Source organism: Poecile atricapillus, chromosome 5 (assembly GCF_030490865.1).
Source record: "Poecile atricapillus isolate bPoeAtr1 chromosome 5, bPoeAtr1.hap1, whole genome shotgun sequence".
Classification (NCBI taxonomy): Eukaryota; Metazoa; Chordata; class Aves; order Passeriformes; family Paridae; genus Poecile; species Poecile atricapillus.
Window position 1 is genome coordinate 12819890 of NC_081253.1, and position 22147 is coordinate 12842036.

A 22147-nucleotide genomic window follows, 5' to 3' on the forward strand; every position below is an offset into this window, starting at 1 on the left:
CTAATCTTAATGAACTTGAACTGCTACTTCTTGCTGATGGCAAGTAATTTGTTTATTTTGGTTTGGTTTATTTACAGGAACCAGTATGCATACTTCTCATTTTAAGTGAAGCCTAAGATGGTGTGAACACCACACATGAGTTATAACAGATCCTCAGCAGGTCTTGAGACAATGAAGTTCATGAAATTATGTGACATTTACACTGAATGTGGATTTAATCCAAATCCCCTTTAAAATACGGCACTTCCACCTTTGTTGCCTGGTGCTTGGGAGGCCAGGGCTGTTCCTCAGACTGAAGTCAATTTTCATTAATTCTCTATTATCTTGTAATGAGATGAAATACTGTGAACAATATAAGTGAAAGCTTTTTCTCAGCTTCAATTTTGCCCCAAAAGGATTTTTACTGCAACAAATAATGTGACATACAGCTGTCTTCATCAAAATAAATTTGTTTTTCATATTAACGTTACAAGAAAAATTCTTCCTTCCCTGTCTACAACACACTTTCCAGGGAATTTCATTTTATCTGCCCCTTGCCAAACAGAAAACTTTCTGTGCTATGAAAAGGTTTTGCCTTACTCTTCTTCTTTCCCACCCTGCTAATTGGAACTGAAGCTGCAGGGTAGGCCAGAATGGCTGCTTAACAGATTGACCAGTGGCCAACTTTTATCTGGAACAAAAAAATTTACTAACAACTTGATTGTAGTAATTGTGCTTACAATTCTGTTGAACCAGTACACCATTCCAAAATGCAGGATCCCAGTTTTAATTAAAAATTACTTAAAGATTGTCTAAATTGGCCAGATAAACTGAATCCCTAATGTGAAGTGTTCTTTGTGGTTAATGAACCATTCCCCTGACAGTAAAAGCTTGGTACAAAATCACTGGTGTTCATAATGTGGTCCAATAATAACACTGCTCATTATAATGATGATTACTTTTTGTTACAGTACAGCTTAAGGGAAAAGATGATTCATTAATAAATTTCCATTATTTTTCCTAATTCTAATAATTACTGCCTTTCTATTTTGTACCAGCATGATGTCTAGATTCAAAGGTTAAGCAGTGAGTCCTAAATATCTGGTAGGCCTACTGCACACCTCAGGATATTTTATTTGTGGAAATTTAAGAATGGCACAGGGTTGTTCTATCAGTCCCTGAGGATTTCTGCATGTAATATGGACTGACTTTATGCTATATTACATCAAAGCTGATGGTAGATCCTTGTAGCTTTCAATCTTGGGAGAATTATTAATGCAAAAGTCTTGAAAATAACATGGAGAAATGAGAGCAAAGGGACATCTTTTCTGTGGGGATATTCAGCTTTTCTTAGAAGTGTTTAGGTTGGAAAAGACCTTTAGGATCATTGGGTTCAACAATGAACCCAGCACTACCATGTGCACCACTAAACCATGTCCCTGTCACATTTACACACCTTTTAGGTACCCCAAGCAATACTCTACCCCTGAGCAGCCAGTTCCAGTGCTTGACAACCCTTTCAGTGAATAAGTTTTTTCCTGATGTTCAATCTAAACCTCCAATGGTTCAACTTAAGCCATTTCCTAATACTCTATCACTTATTACTTGGAGGAAGAGGTCTGTCCCCCCCTTCTCAGCTACAGCTTTCTTTCAGATAGATGTAGAGGGTGATAAGGTCATCCCGGGACCTCTTTTTGCCAGGTTAAACAACCTCAGACACTGGGCTGACTCTAAGTGTGACTTTAGCCAATGACAAATACGTGTGTAAGCAGAAAAATATGTGGTTAAACAAACCTTCAGTTTGCTTGTGCATTACTTTGATTAGTGCATGTGGGCTTGAAGCCTTCCTCATGTTGAATACACACAGTAGGAACCAGGATTGCTGAATAGTTCATCACACAAAAACCCCCTTCATTGCACATTTGAACTTCATTCAAATGGCGTGATTATGAAACTACCCTAAATTCAGGAATATTTTGATATGTAATGTGCTTTAAATAGATGCATACATAAAGTACAATGTCTTGCTGAGTCTTTACAGTGCAGTAACAGGAAAGCAGTGTGTAGTTATGGACTCTATTTCCAAAAGGATAAATTGGATCTAATCTACTTCAGAAGAGATGGAGCATAAGTGAAACTCTTTCAGACTGAGAACCTTCTTGCTAAAGGATCTGTCCTCAAACAGCAGCCAACAGTGAATTCCTAGGACAACACTGACAATTTGCTAGCCCTTTTTGAAACCACAATTTAGAGTTTTTAGATTTTCAAAAATAACATGCATATCTGCTCCCAAATTCCATTAGCTAACAACTCGGTTATAGAGGTTTCTTCCCACTGTTATGAACCACAAAGTGCCCTGGTTAGATTAGTCTGAACTGTCCAGCCAAAACATTCACTTGCAAAGCAGTCACACACACAAAAATACACAACTGTCTGTATTTACTTCAGTGACTTCTTAATCTCATGGACAATATGTTTTAGAGATTCTTAGGGGTATAATGAAATGCCATCTATGGCAAGAAACTTACTGATGGTGGCATGAAAATATAACATAAAGCTGAGGAAAAGTAGTGTAGCTGTGTGAGTTCAGCTGTGAAATCACAAAGCAGTTAGGTCAGGTAAGAGCACTAGCTCTCTTTCTCATATATGCCACTGGCTATCACCAGATGCTTTCTATAAAACAAGATATTGGCAAGAGAAATCTCAAAAAGTAATTAGCTTGTATTTCAGAAATAATGGAGAGCAGCAGGCTGCTCAGGACTGGAGTGCTGAGCACCTTCAACTTCGTTGGCTTCAATTGGGAGAGGAGGAAGCAGAGTGCTGGCAGGCAGCCAGCAGGAGGTCTTGGTCTGAAGAAATTGGTGTAAATGTAAGGCAAGATAGGCTATGATTTCCAAATTCAAGACACTCACCAGTATATTATGGTTCTGTATATGTATTAGCTATAGGCCTGAGGCTTAACACTGAAATCCTTTAGACAAATTCTTGCAGATTAATAAAATAATGAAATATAACAGACACTTGAAACCTTCCATAGACATAAAAGAGTGAAAAAATATCTTGATCTGACATCATTAACACAGTGATTCAAAGAAGATTTGGAACAACTTGAAGGAAAAATTGAAATTAGCTTAACACACTCCTTTTCAGAGATTGTCTCTAAAACTGCAAAATCCTACTCAACACCACTGAAGTATCCCAGACTATTTCCTCAGAGGCCTCTAAACTGCACCAGTCTAGCTGTTCTAAAATTCCAGGTGGGAATTTTTTTGATTATTTTTTCTCAAATATCACAAAACCTTCTATCTCCTCACCAACTTTAAGAACATCTGTCCCAGCAGTAACCTGTAGAATAAGTAAAATCCCTCTCCCAGCAGGCACAGCATTGCAAGATATTTCCCATATTTTGCCAGTTCTCTATTATTGTGACCAAAATGAAAAACTGAGAGGAAATGGGCTTTATAAATACAAGATGTCATAGTGATGTGCCACTGCTGTAACAAAAGCACTTGTTTGTGTGTCTTTTGGTCTTTTTTTGGAGGGCTTACAACGTCCAGCTGGATCCACCTGATCCCTCTGACCAAGTCAGGATTCCATTGCAACTTCTCTGAAACATATTAATATGTTTACAATATAACAAGCTGTAGCAACAATGTAATGCTAATGTATTAAACCCAATTCGAGTCTGAATTTAATCCACAACTCGTCTTGCCTTATTGAGACTTCAGAATTCAATTCTTTTCCTCATTTTGTTAAAGAAAGTGTAATGTCATTTTGTCAATTGCCATTATAAGCACACTACATTGATCTTTTCCAGTTCCATTCAAGTTAATGGAAAACTTCTATTAATTCTGTTTGGAATTTACTCAAGCCCTGTGATGAGAAATTAGCTTTAATTTTTTTTAAAAAATGCTATAATATGTTCAGGGCAGAGGCACATGCTCAATTTTTCTGGTGGTGTATTCATTACCTGTAAACCCCAAAGCTGATTGGTGGCTCTTAATATAGGCTCAACAATTCACAAATATGTCTATAAAACAGAGTATGCATTCATTTTTCCTTGGTGGTAAATGTTAATGCCAGTGGCATTGTAAATATAATTTCAGTGGGTAACTGAGGAACACGTAGCATGCGTTAGAACTAATAACTTATGACTTTTTATTTGAATATCACTGTTAAGGCATGTTTTGGATAATTGTGTCTAACAATTTCCTACAATTCACTACAGTGGTTTTCTGTAATAGTCTCTTACCTCACATTTGCTTGGAGGAAAAGGTCTTGAGGGGAGAACACTTGAAAGAAAGGCTTCTAGAACCACATTCTTGCAAGTGTGCTGGTATTTGCTGAGATAATTTTGTTCACAGTAGCTTGTATGGGGCTATGTTTTGGGTTTGGACTGGAACCTGTTTTGATAATACAGAGGTGTTTCAGCTATTGCTGAGCAGTGCTTGCACAGAGTCAAGGCCTTTCTGCTCCTCACATCACCCCAAAAAGCAGAGGCTTGGAGGCCACAAGTTGGGAGGAGACACAAGTAGGGCAGATGTGGGAAGTAGAAGGAAGGAGGGATGTTCAGTGTGGTGGTGGTGGCTGTCTTCCCAAATCACTGTTACATGTGATGAACCCAGCTCTCCTGGGGATGGCTGAACCCCTGCCTGCCCGTGGGAAGAGGTGAAAGAATTCCTTTGCTTGCATGCATGGCTTTTGTTCTACCTTTTATGCTGTCTTTACTTCAGTCCAGGATTTTCTTGCTTTTACTCTTCTTATTCTGTCTCCCATCCCACTGAAGTGGGGAGGGGAGTGAATAAGGAGTTGTGTGGGGCTGAGCTGTTGACTGAGGTTAAAGCACCACAGGGAATGCCATTTTGCTTTCTTTTCCAGTATAAATGTGATATGTGGATAAATTTCAATGAGAGTATTTGTGATAAAAGGAGCTTTAAAAAGTAAAAGGTAATTTTCTTATGCCAGTCAAACACTGAATTTTGCAAGAAATGGGTTTTTATCCATACTGACATGTAAATACAACAAAGGAATCTGATCGAACTTCAGAAATGAAAAGCATGTGTATCCCTAGGGTCAGACAGGGAAAACAACATGCTAAATGTCAAATGGGATTAAAACATGCAGGATATTCTGGTAATATCAATCACAAGAACTGAAATAGGAGAAGCAGCAAATCTTTTTCGACAGAGCATTAAAAGTTAATTTTTGAATCTACCCACTGCTCTCTGCCAACATGATGGGATACAGCACTAAAATGGCTCCATTTCTTTCTGCCTTGGGACATAACAAACAACCTAAATTCTTTGCTTGGCACCTAAGAACCATGGAGGCTGTTGCTCAGTAGAAGATTCTCCATAAACACTGAGACTGTGACATGATGATAAGGCACCTTATGTGTGACTATGCTGTCAGACTCATTGAGCGGACTGTGCAAACACAGATTGTGAACACTTCAAAATGAGAGAAATTCTATGGGAACCAAGATGAACTTTAGCTATGTACTATAGACTTCACCCTGCAAAAATGATGACACTATTTTGACCTTCATGTAACCCAAATCTAATGGTACCTTAGTCTAGATGATGATGGTTTAGTCTCTTATTTGATATTTCACACTAAGAAACTGATGGGAGAAGGAGAATTACTAGCATTTTTATTCATTGAAATTAAGGAAAATTTTTGGGCAGAGATGGGGGAAAAGTATATTAATAACGCTGCAGGAATGAACAAGATATGTGAAGGGACAGCTGAAACAGATATCACAGATATAGACAGCCACAGAACCAGACTGAAAAATAAAAATTATGCCAAGCAACACTCTTAAAAGGAAGCCTTTTAAAAGACTGCAAAACTGGTTCTGTTTCTTTTCTTCAACCTCATGCACTGCTTCCTTGTAGCCAAAACTGAAAAAATAAGTGTTGACAAAGTCATAGCAGGACATTTATACTTGTGACTAGAAGAAGAAAAAAACCCGTCTTTTTTCTTGCAGAAAAATGAAGTTTTAGCTGTCTAAAGTTATTTTGAGATCATGAGAAAATATGGCTAAATATCTGAGTCGAAGTTAATTTGAATACTTTTGCTTTTACATAAAAATTAATTTTGATATTATAAAAATGAAATATCTTTATATTCAAGTTTGGAACAATATGGTTTTAAAATTTTCTTGAATTCAAAATTAGAGAGAAGGAAAACAAGGACTAAAACATATAAATAATTTTGAGGTGGACAAAGTAAATATTATGATGAATTTTTAATCCCTTTGTTTTAATCAACTGGAATATCAGTTGTCCGAGAAGTTTAAATTTTTGACATATTAAATTTTGACATATTTAGTCCTGTTTCATTAAACCATCTTCCCAGACATGGCTTTGTCAAAGTGCTCTATGCTTTTCCCTATGCAACTGCATATGAAGAATGTGAAGAGAGATTGCAATTTGAATGAGAAAATGGAGAAAGAGCCAATCATGAATGTTTAAGCTCTGCTTACAGACAGTCAACAGCAAATGGACCCTTGATCTCTAGTCTTGAATAATTTTCACTGTGAAATACAGCTTTTATTTCAGAATGTGAAAGTACTCATGGTTCTAAAATGCTATAACCCTTGGGGATTGAACCAGCAAGAAAAGAGAAAGGGAAAGAAAATTAAAAGTTAAGACCAGTTTGATTATTTCTTTGTGATCAGATGGAAATTGCACTGTACTGAATGCATATACTTTAATTGTAATGGTCTTTCTTAAGTTTTAAAACCCCAGACTTTTACTTCTGCTGTGGAGATGACATCATTTTATAATACCTCTTAATTTCTGCTAAGGAGACAGAACAATTCTGTGGGATTCTAACTGGTAGTGGTTTCTCTCTGGTGCAATGTGTTCATTTAATTGTGAGGAGCAGTTCCTATTCAGAGATGTTCATCAGGAGAACACAGTTAAATAAGGATCTTTCTACTCATTTCTTTGGTAAGAGAACCTTTAAAAAAAAGACAGAAGTGAATAACCTAAGGTCTCTGGCACAGTAATCATATTCCTTTCCAATCCATTTGATTGGACCATGGTATAGGAATTTTTTGGCTGAACACTCAGCATATTTTTCTGTATGCCCCTTCCTCCTAAAGGGGACTTGAGGCTATAAGAATTGAAATTGATATCATAATGAGTAATATATACTGCAGAGAAGAAATCCATCAGAGAGTAGATGAGGAAAAGCAGTTTTCCCATTATCTTTGTATTTGCATTATTTGTAGGATATAGACATCATTTTTCTTTGTCACAGGTATTTATTATTGACTGTGATGAGCCTATTCCTTGCTTAATGAGTTTCCATTTTGTGCAGTAAATGTAAAACCTTTGCTGTATCATAAGGGGTGTATCCATGATCCAGATCCCAAAGACTCAGAAAGACTACCTCAGGTGCACCCTGAGAAAAATGACAGGTACAAAACACGTAAATTTGGACAGTGGCATGGAAAACAGATTTTTTCATAGTGAGCAGCAGCTTGATTCCCAAACACACCTTGTCGTGGTACTGTACACTGAGTTTTCCTGACAGTCTTCAGGCAGTAAAGAAGCCAGCTAAACAGAATGAAGAGTAGGGTAGGAAAACACATGTGAAAGGGAATAGCTCTCAGTGGAAATATGGAAACAGTCCACGAGATTCACAGATTGCCCATACTTGCTGAAGGACTGGTGCCTTCTAGGAAGAATAACGAGGTTTTGAATGTTTTTGTGTTTGCATCTCTGGTCTCCATCTAAGCTGGTGCTGATTTGGAATTATTATAGAAACAGTACTACCATATGAAACTGGTCATTTCCTCCAGTTTTCTATGGACCAGATATTGTCATCATGATATTGTGATGAGGAGTAAGAGGGCAGAAAGCATCAGCTGCCCTCAACATGTGCCTTTTTTATTTGGCTGTGTAGGAAGGCAATAACACCGTGAGTAGCTGTCTTGGTATCATTTGTGGTGGTGCAGCAACAGCATAGCTGTGGTTGGGAACTAAAGTCACTGATTTGGGTCAGAGAAATGAGGTTCAGTTCCTGGCAACCCATCTCCTGCAAAGCTTCCAGTAGTCTGTACAAATCCAGGAGCTGGTGCTATACAACAAATTTATTGAGGAATAATATTCCAGTCACGCTTCAGGATTCAGGTAAGAGAAACTTGTTTGTCAGCCTGTATGAAATAAGGATAAAAGCTGAATATCACACTTTTGAGGAAGAGGAAACAAAATGTCTAAACTAACCAGAGGAGATGAGATGGGAATTTATTTCTGAAAAAAATCAGTGATCTCTAGGTATTACTGGTCTCTCCAATTTGGAAATGACCATTTCACACTATCTTCAGGATACACCTGATTGCACTAAATAACATAGTGCTTCCAAAACCTAAAGTATCAACTTCTCTGTGTATTGGTCTATTCACACACTGAAGAAAAGCTTTCCAATATTGAGAGAAATGAGGGGATTTTCCCTTCCAGGGAAGAAAAGCAAGGGCACAATCTGCAACTGTGAAATGTGATGCAGAATAAGATTGAAAAGCAAGAGAGAGCCATCATCCTGTGCAATTCTTTGATTTTAAGCATCAGCGGGCAGTAAAGCAGATGGGTACCAAAAAGTACTATTCTAAGTTTGTGTGATATGTGCCACTTACTCCACAGGCCTCACTTGACAGGGACATTTGCATAAGGAGGACCATGAAGGCCTAGAAAAGAACCTAGAAAAGAATGTAACCTTTGGCACCACAAAATTTGATTGTAAGGAAGATGAATGTCTCCTGGCACAAGGACAAAACCAAAGTAATGAAAGAAGGGTTTGATTGACAGGTATGTTAACTGATAAGAATATTACCTGTGCTGTGCTATAGGGCACTCAGATGTGGTCTCTAAAAATGGAAAGGGAAAACATTACAGAGAGATACAGGATGCAAAACTGACTTTTTGAGGATGCAAAATTGATTTTTAATAGGACATCATCAAACTTGGAAAGTTATAAGGCAGGAAATAATCTATTCAGTGATGAAAAAAAATTACTCAAGTTTTAATAGAGAGATGGAAAACCAACAAAGTCATAGATTTTTTTTCCCACTTATGAAGATTGAAGCTCTGGGTCTGAGCAGGGATGTAGAGGCCAGTGGTTTGTGTAGATGTAACAGATTCATTCACTCACCTGTTTGGCCACAAAATTTCCTATTCCAGCAATGGTTTTACATTCTTTAAGACACTGGATAATATTAATTGCAGTGTCAGACTCAGGATGACAAAGATAAAGATAATTTTTTGAGGAAAATTAAAAAAATATTTTCAGAGCATTTTTAAATTTTTTTAAATCTTTTAACTAAATGATGTGTCATTCTTTCCAAATACTCTGTGTTACCCTTGTTATTTTGATTTGGTCTTCATCTGGAAAATAATCTGAAAAGACCTCATTCACAAAGTAATATTTGGGGAAAAAAAGACAGCTTTCCCCCATAGTTATTCTACAGCACTTGATTGAAGCTTGTAAAGTGCAGAGTTCTGTGGCTCTGCAGTCTACTCAGGAAAAGACCCTTAAAAGGTAGCTAAGGATTTGGTTTTGTTTTGGGTTTTTGGTTTTTTTTTGTGTGTGTGACTGTAAATTCAAAAAGTTTAAGACTGCTAGTCTACAGATATCACCCTGAAATTTGAAAGAAGGAATTCAGAAGAACCTACCAGGACTAGAGCTGGTCTCTTGTTATCTCTGAAATACATTAGAGGTCTAAATTGTTAACTCTAGTCCCATGTAAATAGACCCAGAAAAAGCAAGGCCAAGATGAAATTAATGCTACAGGAACACTTGGAATAGACAGAGAAAAAAAGTTTAATTTCATGACAACTCTGACACTTCTAAATTGGTTTTGCTTCTCTCTGCCCACCCTTCAGTGTATTCCCCACTGGAGGTTAAAAACACCGCTTTCTTTTGGAAGTGGGTGGGCAGATTTGAAATTTAGGTGATTTTTTTGTTTCCTCCCCTCAATAGCTCCATTAGAACTCCTCTCCCCATAAAACTTTTTGGCTGTGAAAGTGAATTTCAGCAGAAATCTATTCTGTTGAGACAAGTTCTCTGAACAGATTTTACTAGAGTTTAGGCACTGCTCTGGATCTCTAGACCTCATGAGTGCAGCATGAAGGGCAAATGCCTTCAGTCTTATTAGCCCAAGGGAATGACAGAAGTTCCCTCACTAGGAAAAAGGGAATATGTTTGATGAAGTAGGACAGTTATCATTAAAGCTCTGTGTTTGGGGGAAATCAGCCTAGGTCTGTGCCAAAGGCATTTAACATTTCCTTCTAAGCTTTTTCTTTATCTGTGTGAAACTCTTAGTGAATTATTTTTAATCACACACCACAGGTTGAAGTCCCAGCAGGGAGAATTTTCATCAAAAGCATCAATCCTTTCTTCCATAAAGAGCTCCAAAGCCAGGTGGCTGTGTTTTCCAGCGCATCATGAAACATGAGATGCTATTCCAGCAAGCACCCAAGTGCGTCACACTTTACAGGATATTTTTGAACCTGTTGAAAAGTGCTGGTTTTAGTAACAGTTTGCATGTAATTTCTCTTTTCTGTAACTGGTGCTGTGTCAGTATTTAATGAATCATTTCCTCATTAAAAAGGCTAAGCTGATATTTTCTCTGGACAGTCCTTTATGCTAGATTATGCCAGACCTAAGGGTGATATCCAACTATCTGTGCTCCAGAGTTCCAGCATTTAGCACTATAAAATCCTCAAAAGCAAAGAGAAAGAACAGTCTGTTGAGTAGAAAGATGAAGTAAGATTTAGAACACTTTTTTCCTAAATAGATTGCAGCCTTTATTTTTAACTGAACCTCTCCTGAAAAAACTACTGTGAGTAAAAATACAGGCTCTCCATTTTCTGGCAAGGTTGTCATTTCCTCTTTGTAAATGACATTTTTGACCAGGTCTTGTAAGAGGATAGGACTGTGATAGCTCTTCTGTAAGAAAAATCTTACTGAGACAAAAACAGGACAAGATGTTGAGTACATATTTGCCCAAAAAGGGGTTTTGATTGTTCAAGAATGGAATGGAGAAGTGCTTTTTAAACAGACAACTGCCAGAGGAGGCAAATACTTGGATTTGGTTCACTATTACAATCCTTTGTTAAGTCTAATAGCTGAGACAAAGTCAAGTGATTAAGCCAGGGAAGCACATGCTCTCTAAAGCAGCCATAAGAATGAATTGTCAACTGTCATTCTGCAAGCCTGAAATACAGGCTTATAGACATTTTCTTGGCTATGTTGGAAAAGATAAAACCACACTGGTGACCTGAGGTGTCCCAGTAGTCTACAAATCAGATGCCTACATTTCTCACTGCAAGTGACTGGAACAAGAAGTTAAATTAATTGTGAACTGCTGATGCTAATTTAACCAAAACATTGATCTGATCTTTTTCTTTTCTTTTTCTCCCCTTTTTTTCTTTCTATTTAGTCTTGATGTAAGTTAACATTTATAAGAAAAATAAAACATTTTCTTTTTTTCAAAGCTTCCTTTTATTAGCAGTGTTCCATACTCTAATAGCTGAATAAAGACAGAGACAAGGTGTCCATTTCTCTGTAACAAGTGACCATCTGCTGTTTAAGTAAACAGACTGGACATATAATGTCCTGTTCTAAGCTTGTCTTCTATCAGTCACTAATTATAAAAAGCTCTTCAAAAGCAGCAGAGGAATAAAAAATTATTGGAGGTAGGCTAATTCAGTGTCCATCTAGAAAGATAACTCTCATGTACCCTACATGTGCTGCTCATTTTGAGATATGTTTCTGACATAAATAAAACTTTAAAAAATTAAAAGAAAGTATTTGTAGGAAAGCAAAGTTTTAAACATCTAAATAAAATGCCTTCTCTCTGCACCCCTCCTACACTCTCTGCCACTAATGAAAGTAGAGGAAACATAGCAAGAAATTGGATTTCTGACCCTGCTCCCTTTGAAGTTAGTGACTAAACTCCCATTAATTTCTACAGAAGTAGGTTCAGATTTTTAATTTGCATTGACCGTTTCACAGTGGAGTGTATATATTGTCTCAGCAGCGCACCTTTGTGCTGTTGAAACCCACTGAGATGCTTTGCACTGACATTTAACAGAGCAGGTTAAGCTTTGTTAACAGTTAGCTAAACATACAGACTGGCTGCTTTTCAAACGCTAAAATTTGAGACTTTCCCTCTTTTCTCTTCTACTCTGGAAAAATACCTGACATACTTTGAGTATTCTTGGCAAAACAAACTAGATCTTAAAGCATATCCTGTGTATTGATTGAGCCCTCAAATAATCAGAGGGGGTGCCATCCACCTTTCCAATATCATGTCTTTGTAGAGTTCACAACCTTGTCTTTAAGAGAATCAAACCTGGATGAATCATGTTAAAACAGTGTAAAATCTACCATTAAGTGCATTTAACCAAGTTTAAAATTCTCTTCAACTGATTTAGCTGGTTGCCCTCTGTAAACTCAGCCAAGCAACTACAAGAGATTAACTGGCAGAAGTCTATCATGTTAAACCACTGCAACTTTTCTTGCACAGTTAACTCTTAAAGATAAAATTTCAGCCAATAGGAACTTCTTTCAGAGACTGAAACTCATTAATATGACAAAACCATAGAATCATATAATAGTTGAGGCTGGAAAAGACCTTTAAGACGATTGTGTCCAACTGTTAACCAGCACTGTCTAGTCCACCACTAAACCATGTTCCTAAGTGTGATACACACCTTGCCAGTGTGTGGCACAGCCACTTCCCAGTGCAGCCTGTTCCAATGTTTGACTACCCTCCCAGTGAAGAACTTTTTCCTTGTATCAAATGTCTGGGGTGTATTTCTATCCTTATATCAGTTTTTTTTACCAGGAATGCCCTTTAGGATCTCAGATGGAGAGTAGGTTATTTGGATGTCCAACTCTTCTTAGCCCCATCAATTGGATCACAGATCTTTACAGAGTCCCTGAAAGTCCAGGTGCTTTGTGATGGGCTGTTAGAGCCCTGCCAAGGGGAACTGGCTCAACTTCTGTCCTTCCCACAGCAATTAAACACCATCAATCAAAGCTGCTCTTGGGGTGCAGCAATCTACAATGGATTCACAGTAGACTCCAGGTAAAAATCCCACAAGCATTGGAATAAAAAAGAAGGAAATGGCTTCTAGCTGGTGCTCAGGGCACGTATACTAGAAACATTAATGACTGGAAGATGAAACACTGACTGTGCTCTGAAGAGCATCAATTATATTACTGTAGATAGTCACAGAATAATGGAAAAAATCATCAGAAGATCTATTGCACAAGAACTGAAATGCATATATCCCACTCTGAACTAAAACCAAACAATGCTAAAAGAACAGATTCATGTAGGTTAAAGAGATGAACTTCGAGTTCTGTCTTTTATATGTAAAGGATGGGGGTGCCAAAGGCCAAAGTTCTGATGTGATTTTTGGAGAAAAGGAACAGAAATACAGCACAGGAAGCAGAGATGATGTACACAATTATTTGTACCAGGTCCAACTCTGAACATTTCATACAGCTTCACTACACTGAGGGCCATTGATACCTTTCTAAAGCACTTCCTAAGAAAGTTTTCCAACCCTTCAAGGAGGTATTTGGACTAGCATCTTGGAAAACATATCTCAGTTTATTTTGATGAGGGAACACTTTCCCTCAGTCATAATTGTCCCAATATTCTTCTGTAAATGGCTGAGGTTATGCACTGCAATAATATATTCCTTCCTCTAACAGACAGCCTTGTTTTCTGAAGGCTTATTAAAAAATAAAAATCTTATATAAAATGCACTTCAGATCATTTAACTTTTCAATCTCCTTTTATAATCCAATGAATTTTATTAATTTTAATAATCTCCTTGTGGGGTCAAAGATTGTAGGGCTGAGATTAAAATGCAGTGCATACGAATCTGAGTTCATAAAAGACATTAAGTCTCTTATTGCTTATAAGGTTGTTGTTACTTGATTCAGCCAATGCAGCTGAGAAATGTGAGGGATGTGAGTAAACTACCTGCTAACTGAATTTTATTCTTCTGTGTTGACACAAATCAAGTAGAGATGGTTTAGCTACTATCTAAATTAGGATTGATAAACCTGACATATATCTGTAAAGTGTCCTTTCTAGAGATATTAAACCTGCAGCCCATATCAGTATTTTTGTAGCACTATCAGTCAACGCAATCAGTGAAAAAGATTAGCAGAGAGCTGATGTCCATGGCAAGTTTTTCTTTCTCTGTTTCAGCAGAATGGGTCCAGTACTGCAAATACAGATATGACTGATTGGAAAGGTGTTGCCCTTTGCTGGCAGTTGTCTTTTGACAACAGCAAAAAATGGAACCCCCCAAGTAAAGTACTTATCCTTTGATAACTGTAGCCTCTATTGAAGCCAGTTGAACTGGAGCCCTATATACTTATAGTAAGCTATTCCTTAGCTTTCACCAATAGCTGAGAGAGTCGCCTTATTTCTTACTTTTTAGCTTAAGAGGAAAGTCTTCAAACTTAGCTTCCTATAAAGAATACATGCCTGTGAAACTGAATATGATTGGTGGCCTCTTGTAATTTTAAATAATGCCATCTAATGCTTTATTACAATTCTTAAAATGCTTTCATTTTAAGGCTGTTACTCCTGACAGAACAAAAGGAAAAGAAGAAGGATAAGGAAAAGGAAAAGGAAAAGGAAAAGGAAAAGGAAAAGGAAAAGGAAAAGGAAAAGGAAAAGGAAAAGGAAAAGGAAAAGGAAAAGGAAAAGGAAAAGGAAAAGGAAAAGGAGAAGGAAAAGAACCAAGAAGTCAGAAACACAAAGTACCACTCTGCTCTAGGGCCAAACTTGCCCTCATAAAATTCCACCCTCAGGCAAAGAATAAGGATGAAGGCACCTTTTTAGATCAGCTTATTTGGATAGATCAAAGAGAAGACAAAAGTACAGCTACATCCACATCCTTATCTTTGATGTTGTGCTTTCAGAATAACTTTAAATATTCCAGTAAAAAATTGATTTGCATGAAGACAATACTGCCCTGTTCGTCTCAGTAATCTTAATCACTTCTAGCTCTAATGAGATAGATCCAAAATCTTGGTGGGTAAGAGAAATGGTCAAGTACGGAATAAAGAGTTCTTTCATCTATTTTGAAGATAGAAGACATGAACTGGCTGTCCAAGAGCAAATAGTTCATTCCCAAGACTGCTCCAAATCCATACTCAAACTACTGACTCAGTGTTGCAGTTCTGAGACATCTTGTGTTGCTAGAAATGAAAGACATCATAAACATCCTAGTGATTGTTTATTTCAGTAGCCAAAACATAGGAATATGGTAGTTCCTAATGTGATATATGTACATTAACTTACATATGCCATAAATAAAGCTAAAGCATAGAAAAAAAATTAACTGTTAAATTTCATTCCTCCATCTCTGAGAGGGATCACTAACCGTTGTGATATAGAATTGTAAAAAAATACTATTACACACTTTCAAGTGTGTCTCCAGTTAAAAACAAAACAACAAAAAAACAACAAAAACCTGGAAGAAAAAAAAAATCTGGTTTCACTGTTGCTCTTTCAAATTTTTTCTAGAAGGCTCAGACTTTGGTGAAGAACTCTGGGTAATTATGCCACTTTCCAACCCAGACAATGGCAAGATGCAGAAGATAGGATCTATAAAAACCCAAAGCAATGAAAAGCAGTAAAATCTGTGCATCTGCTTCATGGTTAAATAGAGAAAAAGATTTACAGAAACATGAATAAGGACAGACACATAAAACCTAGACCTAGACAAGACAGGACTTATTTGAATTTGTCATGAAAAATATTGTGGGTGTGGTATTTTTGGCCTCATATTGGCCTCATTTGGCCTAAGGATACAATAGCTACAAATACTTAATACTTTTCACCTTCATAAGGTAGTTAGAGACTGACTAAGAGGAGTGAAGGTGTAAGATATTGCACTGCTGATAAGCAGGGACATTCTGGTCCTGGTCCAAAATTGTTTCTCAAAGACCAGTTTCTTCATATCCCATTGAATACATCTTTGTTCTTGTGAATGGCTCCTACTTTGGGATCTTCTCAAAGTGGATGTTATGACATTTGCTCCTATAGATAGAGGAATAAATAGCTATAAAGTATTTGAACACATAAAGTTCCATGGCAGTATGGAAATTGGTCAAAGCTGCCACACAGAAATACGTGGAGAATTTCACAGCATTAGCTGAAGATAAACATTGTCTGGATCATCACAAACCACAATATGACATAACTAAGTAAATTGAAGGAATGCATGACCTCATACAGTGAGAATTATCAACTGCAGTCAAGTTTCCATGGTAATTTATATGCCTAAACCAAACTATGCACAGTTTAATTTCTGCTTGTCTTTATGCTGAAAATTTTCCCAAACTTCAGTTCCTTTAGGTCATAACTGAAATATTAATTAGTCTGTAATGTAGACTTGAGGGACTTCCAACAAAATGCAGAATAGAGATAGATTCAGGATAGTATAATTACAGTTTTCCACTATACTTGATAAGCAGAGTAAGTTCAAGATTAGCTTTTTTTGTTGTTTTATACTATTTGAAAGTAAATGTCAGACACATCATGCTAAAACAGGATGATATTTTTTCTACACAAACACAGACAGTGCACTAATGAGCTGACTCTTCCATCAAATTTGGAACATGCAGGAGCTGACCAGGGAGCATGTCAAGGAAGCTTCTGTAGTACATTATTTGACTAGTAAATAACAGGAAAAGTAGGTCAGTGGTGCTTACGACTACTGCAAACCAGCGAATTTTCACTGAAAAGTATTGTCTAAGTGGCATTAAAAAAATGCTTGGAACTTGCAAATTAGTAGAATATCATGAGAAAACTCTTTTTTAGGAAATTAGATAAGTTGGACAAATATACTGAAGCATGCTCAATTAATGAGTGAGAAACTTTTCAGATAGTTTTGGAAAAAATATGAGCTAAAACCAAGGCTCAAGAATATTTTTTAAGAGGTGAATTACTACTCACTTTTCAATCAGAAAATCCTGTGTGTAATGCACAGACACTGATGGCTCACTGTTCATCTTTTAGTGCTTTTTAGCTGAGTAGAGGATGTATTTATTAGGTGGGGGACTGTCGTACAACACCAGTGCTTAATGACAAAGCTTGAGCTCCATTTGTCACTTTAGCACAGACTGATGGCAGTCAGGCACAGAGCAGCTTACAAAGTGCTGGGAGTAGAACTGGCTGCAAGAAATGCCTGTTGCATCTCCTAACTAAGCTGCGCTTATTGTCCAGGTGTAAAAAAGAGGCAAAGGGCATTTTCATGTCTATTGTCCTCAAGGAATATACCAGAGAGAAAACTGTACTCCTTTGTGCACAGTGCTCAGGATTATCAGTCTCTGCAGTGCTGGCAACATCCCAGCAACATCCCAGCAACATTTGCCTTGAATCCTGGCTAGGCTCTGTGTGACACCATAACACTCCTGAGTCAATAAATATGAATTCATATTCAAACTACATCAGTACAAGGCCATAGCAGAGTCTGCATGTCTAGTATTTAAGTAAGGGCAGTTTTTCAGAGGTTTCAAATATGTTGGTTTGAGACAGTCTGGATATAGTTGTATCTCATTCTGCAGCATGATGTAGCTAAACATGAGATTATAAACATAAAGTGGGACTCAGTAAACCTTTACAGTTACATTGCAAGAGATGATGGAAGGTTCCTCTTTTTATGGACAGAAAACCCAGAGGTGATGCAAATAAGCACAGGCAGGATTTAAAACACTGGACAGTGATTTATCACCTGGTTTCCATTCATTGTCCAAAATATGAAGTCTGTACAAAAAAAGGCACATGAAATTATCCTAGACTACTTGCCCTGATGCTGATGAAGTCTGTAATTAATTTTGAGACTCACTTTTAAACTGCATGAACTTCTGTGATGAATTAGGGTTTGGGCCACCTCAAACCAAAGATTTTTCATTCCTTATCCCACAGCTAAGCCATGAAAACACCGAATTTCTGCTGCTGGCTCTAGTTTCAGACAATCTATTCTATAAGTATTTATCCCTTTTCACGCTGCCCAAATCAGAGCATAATGGTAATAATGGAATTCCTTTTCAGAAAGAGAACATTTAGTAAAATCTTTCTGTATCAAATAATTGGGCTCACCAACTGTGAAGTTAGGTCAGAAGAAAAGAACACATAGAAAGATCTTGTATTCTCTACAAGGAGAATGATTCCTGTTATTGTAAGAGTACTTCTAGACTTTTATTCAGAGACAAGTCACAAATTCAGGATGCTAAATAAGATGCGGCTGAGCAACTTGGTCTTCATTTTCCTTGAGATGTGAAAAAAATAGAAGAAACCATACACATTGCAATTTATGGAGCAATAAATGGACTGAATAGTGGAATAAACATCAGTAGAGAACATAAAAATGCCATGAAACATTTCCACCAAAATGGTTGAAGTCTCGCTTCCCTGACAAATCCACCAAGAGACATTTCATTCCTCTCTATTTCTGTAAAACTAAGGATAGTCTGAACAAAGGGAAAAGAGATCATTAAGAGATTAAAAACAAAAGAAGTTTTAACTTCGCACATTGCATGTCTTTCAGTGATGCTATTAGGGAAATTAATGAAACCCATTTTCGTTACTCTGGGGCTCTGGAAAAGTCATTAGATTGGAATGAATATATAACACTACATCAATCTAATTTCAAGAGAGGGAATCGGCAAACCAATGAGCAGATGCAGCTTCAAAAAATTCACCTTAATGGCAGTAATGTAAGTTTCATGAGTTACAGTAGAAAACAAATTAAAAACAACACAAAGAGACAATGATGCAATGGAGCACAAACACAACAATTAAGCGCCTCTGTCTATTCAGCATCATCTTGACAATTAACAGTGCCACTTTACTAATCTCAGTATTTGGCTTGTCCTATTTATTTGAATGATACCCTCCCAGTGCACTCTTCCTCAGACACAAACTGGAAGCATGTTCCCTTAAATAACAATATATTTGGTGACTTTGAAATTTCACTAAGGAGGCAATTTTACAGAATATTAATTTGGGGGAGTGGAAAAAGAATTTATTGTAGGGTTTTAAAAATGTAATTACTTTAAAATTGTACCTGCTTTAGAACACTTGAAACCTTAGCATACACTATTTTTTTTAAGTGATGCATTTTTGTTCTTTTAATTAAGCTTTATTGCTTGTATTTGCTTTAAGAGTCACTGTGATACCAAATGAAAAATAAAATTTATGTATTAATACAAGAACCAGAAACAAATACTAGAGATCTCTGTGGAACCAAGAAAATAAGAGAAACTGAAGATAGAGAACATTCCCAGGCATTGCAACATCAGTAACTAAAGCTGCTGCTTGTTTTTGCAGTTTCACAAAGATCCTTGCTGATTTATAGAGGTTTCACATACCTCCTGCCTACACTGACACTTGAAAAAGCTCATACTCTTCCTATAGAGGCTGCCTTTGGACAAATATCACATGATGAAGAACATGCTCTAGAATTTCCATGCACACCAGTGGGACACAGTACTCCCTGGTTATAATGGTGTCTTATAGTGCCTTTGGCAAGCAGCTGCAAACAAAAAACTACATGTCTGCAAAGTATCATGGAGGATCCCATAAACAGGGTGGTCAGTTCTACCTCAAGTCTGTGCTTGAAATAGTCATATGCTTTGTACAGGCTTCTGACTTAGCCTTTGGGACTGACTTTTGACCAGGTGGCCAAGTAAAGCAAAGACAAAGTCATATTCCCACTTGTGCAACCACAAGCTTTCAGATACAGGTTTCAGGCCAAGGTCTAGTACAATATCCTTCCCTGCCAGCTTCTACTTCCTTTGGAAGATGAATTAAAATTAACTAAATTCCCATGTTTTGAAGTCAAATTCTCCCCTTTCATTCAAGACATTAAAGAGATAAATGCTCAGCTCTCCAGTTTAACTCCTTAGTCCTTGACAGGAGTCAAACAGGGGATTTGCATGGGGAGCATGTTCTCAGTACTAAAGTCTAATTCTTTGTGTGCATACCTGCACAGAAGTACAAACACCCCTGATTCTCTTCTTTCTTTATCACAGTTCATCTTGTATTATTTCTCTTCTTTGTAATGCGGAATGGTCAATTTTTCAATGACAAGTCAAATACAGTCTGTCTAAAGCAGTCAAACACTCACTACGAATATCAAACACAAAGTCAATGGTTCAGTGGAATCTGCTGCATTGAAATTTTCCTTGCAGAAACAACTTTTGTTGGAAGTGAGCAGCAGTGAATAATGTCCAGTGCAAAGGATAGAGGCACACTGTTGATGTCCTATCAACAGGAGCAGGCACTAAGATCTGTTGGCAGCTGGTGAAAACCTTGAGTGGGATGCTTGGATCTTCACAATATGTGTAAAGGAGCACAGACCTTGATGCTGGCCAAAATAATCACTGGTGCAGGGACTGCATCTGATACTGTCTAACAAGTGCCCTTGTTGAAAAAGAAAAGAATCAGTGACCCAGCACTTCTGTTACAAATATTATATTCCCAAGCATCCTCATCCATCTGCGCTTAAGATTTAGTGTGACAACTGACTGACTTGCCATAAGAAACAGGCTTAGAAACAGTACATGTTGCATCTTTCCACAAAAATACTGTATTTTGTGGAGTGGTACCTATCACTCCACTAAATTTAATGAACAGCAAGTATAACAGAGAAGATTTACAAGCTTATTGCTTTATTGCAACTGCAACATTGTTTTTGTAATCAACAAAACAACTATACTGTAAAAATATTTTATGCTTTTCCTGGTAGAAAGTTATATAATATTTTATAAATGTCAAGAGAGGTAGGAAAAAACAAGTGAGGGGGAAAACCTGGAGGAAGTCTGGTCTATTTATTTATTTCTGTCTCTTGGCAGCTCTGTTCAAGAGACAGAGATGATATTTGTGAATAAATGGCATGACTTCAGAAACTAATAAATTCCTCCAAGAGAAGGAATTTAAGAGGCTTGAGAAATTTGGTGCTAAAGAGGAGTTATTGTAATTGTGAAAAAAACCCCAAACATCTGGGCTGTGCTTTAACACATCGAATAGGGAAGTAAAAAGTTTACATTTTTAATAAAGTCTCTCAAAGCAGCTTAGGTGGGTGCTTAAGTAGATTCTGACTTGTACAGTGGTGCTCCCTTACTCTTTCCCCAGCAGAATTTTGTCTGGAATGTCACTGTCACCAGTGAAATAAAGAAAGCAGAGTTGTGGCAGTAATGACTTGCTACACAAGGCATGACAATGACTCCTCGCTAGTAGTAAGCAAGGGGGCACTGGAGGAATTGTGATTCACTGAGGTACCTTTGCTGTTCTGCATGTTCTGAATGTCCTGGGTGCACCAGCACAGTATTTTAATTGTCACTCAAACACAGGTGTTGTTGCCTTTCTGCTGAATTTAGGGTGTGGTTACACATCGATGTTTCACTGATGCTGCTGCAGGCTTTTGACAGAATACACTTTACTGCTGTGCCCCCTGTCCTGTGCATCCCTTTTTCTGCCCTTCTTCATGGTGGAAGTAGTGATCCTACACTGATATCACACCTGGCAGTGGAAGTGAGCTGCTGACAGGTGATGGAGGAGCAGAATTATTCTTTTAACAGCCTCTTGGTTCTAAGACTTTTCTGTAATGTGAAACTGGATCCTTAGCTAGACTATCTGCCTTTGGGATTACTCTCCTGCTCCAGCAATTAAAGTCAGAGTGATGCAGGCAGGTAGAATCTGATGGAGTGTGAAATCTGATGCAACAGGTTCACCCCATATGAGTACTTTTAAACAAACTTGAACGACCAGTGTGACAGATAACAGTTCACATAACTGTTGAATTTTTGCAGTTACCTTTGGAGATTGAAAACTGAATTTACTGTATCAACAAACAGTGGTATTAGGCACTATGTCTCTTGAGACTTCTTGTCAGCTGGTGGACCTTATGCATATTCCATTGCCCAAGGCAGAGCCTTAGATCCTCTGGATTTTTAGAGAGAAAGAAATAGCATAAGCAGAAATGTTTAACATCTGGGTAGCAGAAAGTTTTTGCTACAGCCACTGCTCTTACTATTAATCTATTCTTAGCATTTGCCTCCACATTATAGCTACATATCAGACATATTCATAACTATAAACAGCTACACTAATGCA